Raw genomic sequence first — 4,590 nt, 5'->3', positions numbered from 1 at the left:
AATTTATTTTTTGGTATTGGTGTAGATAAGTAAAGATCAAGTATTCTCTGCTAACAAAAATAGTAAACAAAGTTATAAAGGATGAGAGAAGACCTTGTAAAGAAGGACGAGTGACCATCGCCAAGAAGAGAAATGACTCTTTATCTTTAGATGATGTTAACTTGATGTTTAAACTATAAAAAACTTCATTTCTTAAACTATTGATGTACAATTAAGATCTCACAGTAATGTATTGTTTTTATTTACTTTTATTTTTTTAATCTCAAACTATTGTAATGTTCTTTTATCTAAAATTATTTAAAAGTTTTAGCTATTTAGAAATATTATATTGTAGTACGTTATTTAGTTATAAAGTGTAAAAGAAGCTTTTTGTTTTAAAATATTATAACCTAGGTGTTGATGATGAAATTTATGAAGTTTTACTTTATAAGTATGCTTAAAAATGCTCCAAATCTATTTCTCTCTCTCTCTCTCTCACACACACACACACACACACAAATAAAAACGAAATGTGGGTGTCTTTAGGTGTCCACATAATAGTGCAATATTCTCTACTACATATAGTAAAAAATAATTTGAATCTCTCTCTCAAAGTTAACGTGTGTCTTTAGCTATCTACATAATCGTACAATATTCTCTATGATATATAGAAATCATTTGAATAACACTTAGTAAAATAAAAAACCTAATTTTCAATGTATTTCTCCTTTAAAAAACTAATCTTCAACTTAAAAAAAAAATCTATAACCATTATTATATAATGATTTTTACATATTAATTTGCTATATAGTAATATTTGATTAGATAAATTATTATATAGTAATATTTAACTAGATAAATCACTATATAGTAATTTTTTATTATTGATTACTATATAGCAATTATTTTCTATATAGATTACTATATAGGAAAGTTTTTCAGTTTTCAATCTATTAGGATATGGATGTACAAATTTGGATTGTTCTCAGCAACTCGAGAACTCATTTAGCCAGCTTCCAATCTCTATTCACTAGTTCTTCCACGCCTGAGACATCAAAATATCGTTTTTCTAGATCGATTACTATATAGTGAATGCTTTCATGACTTTTGCTATAGTGAATGCTTTCATGACTTATAGCAACTTTTTATTGCATAGTTTACTATATAGGGATTTTTTTTCCAAGTTTACTTGCTATATAGCAAGAGTTTTTCTAGAATGAAGAACTAGCAAGTGTTTCACTTTTCCTAAATGGCGACTTTTACTAGATATGTTCAATTTTTTTTTAGTAAACTATCTAGCTATATAGAAATGTGTTAAAAGTCCCTTGTGGCTCGTTGATCTTCAGAGTGTAGGCATACTCTGCATCAATGGGCGATGAGAGAGATCAGTTGAACAACCGTCAGCCTCTGCCGCCCCACGAGTGGAGAAGAGAGAGGCATAAGAGGCGTACGTACCTGGCGCAATGTAGCCATAAGAGCCCGCTACAGAGGACATGGATTCGGACTTGCCGGCATCTTGCAGAGCACGTGCAAGGCCAAAGTCTGCAACATGCGCTTCGTAGTTGGAATCGAGAAGAATGTTGTTGGACTTGACGTCTCTGTGCACAATCACAGGAGTGCAATCGTGGTAGAGGTAGCAGAGATTCTGTGGCTATTCTGTATCTAGTCAGCCACCTCTCGGCCCGTGAAGCAGCTCGCCCAGACTGCCGTTGGGCATGTACTCATAGAGCAGAAGATTTGCTGCATGATTTGAGCAGCACCCCAGCAGCCTCACGATGTAGCGATGCCTGATGTTGCCCAGCGTTTGAATCTCGGCCGAGAAGCCGTGATCATCATCTTCTATAGAGCCCTAGCTTGCGTATGGCCGGTAGCCTCTTGATTGCCACCATCTTCCCATTTGGCATCAAACCCTTGTAGACTGTCCCTGACCCACCCTTGCCTATGTCTGCAAGGCAGTCTAGCACGTTATTGACAGTGAAATCCAACCTCTCAAAAGCAGTAAGCTTCTACCTTTTTTCTAATAGGTTCACTTTGAAAAGGGACCAGAGAAACTGCTTGTCACGCTCATTGCGAAGGACATACACAACTGCGGCTACCGTTAGGATGAACAGCCCCACTACCAAACCACTCATGCCGTAGATGAGTGACCTCGACTGTTTGGTCTGTCTTGAACTTGCCGCACTGGCCAGCGGGGGGTTGCAATCAACTTGCATTTTTCTTGCCGCAAAGCTCAGGATTGCCGATGAAGGAGCTCTGGTTGAAGTTGGCGAACTGCCCCCAATCAGGGATCATCCCTGACAGGTTGTTGAAGGAGAAATCCACCGTGGCCAGAGTCACCATATTCTCCAGAGCGAGAGGGATGGCCCCCTGGAGATGATTCCTGGACAGATTTAAAGATGCAAGCACATTGAGATTCAAGAGCTGGGAAGGAATTTCTCCATCAAGTTGGTTGCGGCTGAGGTCGAGAGAAGCCAGACCTGCACACTCGCTGATGATGGGCAGGGACATAGGACCTGTGAGAAGATTGCCGCTCAGGTCCAGCTTAGCGAGATGCTTTAGTTGGCCTACCTCTCGAGGAATACTGCCTGAGATCCGATTACCGGAAAGATCCAGCTCCACTATCTGCGACAGGTTGCCAATGCTGGGTGGCAGAGCGCCGGTCAGCTGATTATTGGACAAGTCCAAGCTTCCCAGTATGGAGGAGGCAGGGATTTTGTTGGGGAAAGAGCCAATAAGATTGTTGGAGGGAACCTCCAGCAGGCTGAGCTCAGGAAGGGCCAGCAAGCCCGGCGGCAAAGGGCCGCTCAGCTGGTTTTGGCCAAGGCGTGCACGAACAAGCTTTGGGCAGTTACCCAGACCGGTCGGGATTGGGCCGGTAAGGCGGTTGCGGAGGAGGATGAGGCGCTGCAAATTTCCGCCTCTGCACAGGTCAGGAGGGATAGGTCCAGTAAAGGAGTTTGAGGAAAGGTCCACCTCGAGAAGCTGCCCATTACGGCCGAGATGCTGCGGGACAGGGCCGGTGAAGTTGTTCTCCCACAGAGTAAGGACTTGGAGATGGGGAAGGTCCCCTATGAAAGCAGGCATGCTGCAATGGAGAGTGTTGAGGAAGAGGTTGAGCAACTCCAGCTTCTGCAAGTTGGCCAGCTCCGCCGGTATGGTGCCGGTAAGGCGGTTATTGGAGAGATCCAGTGACTTGAGGTTGGTGAGGTTGCCCAGCTGGGCGGGGATAGGCCCAACCAGACTGTTGGTCTGAAGGAAAAGAGAATCAAGGCTAGAAAGGGAGCCCAAAGCCGCAGGAATGACCCCGCTCAGGCCACTGTTGGCGATATCCAGCCGAACCAGATTTGTCAGCCTCTCTAGCTCCACCGGAATGCCACCGTCGAACTGGTTGAAGTAGCCTAGGTACATCTGCTGCAGCTTCTGCAAGATGCCCAACTGTGGCGGTATGCGCCCGGTGAGAGCGTTTCCCGACAATGCTAGATATTGCAGGTTCTCTATGTTGCCGTATTGCGGGTGAATGGCACCGGAGAAGAAGTTGCCGCCCAGATGTAGGTGCTGCAAGTCCGTCAGCAGGCTCACTTCCAACGGAAGCTCGCCGCTGAAGTTGTTGTTGAAGGCATCCAACACCTCTAAGGCCTTGAGGCGGGAGAAATTTCTCGGAAACAAATTGCTGAACAAGTTGTTGGAGATGTTGAGAGAACGCAAGCATACCAGGTTGGTGATCTCCGTCGGTAGGCTGCCGGAGAGATTGTTGACGGCAACGGAGATGTTGATGAGGTTGGTCAGTTGGCCGATGGCTGGGGAAAGAGAACCAGAGAGATTCATTCTGGAAAGGTCAAGGGCGACGACAAGCTGAGATGCGTTGCACGTGACACCACTCCAAGTGCAAGGGTTGAGATCATTGGCTATCCAGTTGTGAAGATGGCCGACGTCGTCGACGACGGCCGCCTTCACCGACAGAAGGGCCTTTCCTTCTTCCGACAACGCCGCAACTCCCCCATGCGCGCCCGCCCAGCACACGAGCAATGTCATCGTCAACCACTTAGCCACTGCCAATACCATCTCTAGTTCACTTTTCTCTACAACCTACTACTATTACCGAGCCACTTCTATGCAAGGAAGGTAGACTTTACCAGCAAGCCGCATACAGAGCTCACGAAGAACAGGATATGGAAATACAGCTAATGAAATTCAGAACTTTCTACTATTTTGGCTCAGAACCCAGTCACATCTTCTTCAACGCAACGCTGAGCGCATTGCCTGTATTATCAATGAGGGACTATGGGTCATCGGTTGGGTAGACAGCCGAGCAGCGGTGACCTACAAGTAGTTAGTTACTGGCGGGGCCGGGATGTGAGCGACAGGAGAGGTCTTATTGGAGCAGCTTTCACAGAGGCAAAAAGACGGGACGATACGGAGGCATTGAGAGGCAGGGAGGGGGAGCAAAAAGAGAATTGGTGGTCAAAGGGCCAGCTGCAGTAGTGGGTTATGACTCATGAGGGGAGGAGGTTCGAGCCTCGAGGACGCACGGCCTTCAAAAGTGAGGGTCGGGGTTGGGTGAAATTCTGGCACGATAATGGGGGTGCGGCCCGGGTAAAGGTAGCATGATGA

General features: G+C 45.8%; 1 pseudogene across 1 annotated transcript; it reads right to left on the bottom strand.

Annotated features, from left to right (window-relative positions):
* Positions 1 to 947: 947 nt before the first annotated feature.
* On the bottom strand, positions 948 to 4,323 carry LOC147632004 (uncharacterized; annotated as a pseudogene). The gene is made up of 2 exons (XR_015267273.1): positions 1,435 to 4,323; positions 948 to 1,339 (listed from the first exon to the last, which is right to left on the bottom strand). The product of XR_015267273.1 is annotated as an uncharacterized LOC147632004 (transcript).
* Between the last annotated feature and the right edge of the window lie 267 nt (positions 4,324 to 4,590).

Source organism: Cibotium barometz, chromosome 14 (genome assembly GCF_041138505.1).
Source record: "Cibotium barometz isolate CiBa-2024 chromosome 14, ASM4113850v1, whole genome shotgun sequence".
NCBI lineage: Eukaryota > Viridiplantae > Streptophyta > Polypodiopsida > Cyatheales > Cibotiaceae > Cibotium > Cibotium barometz.
This window is presented reverse-complemented; position numbering and strand designations above follow the sequence as displayed.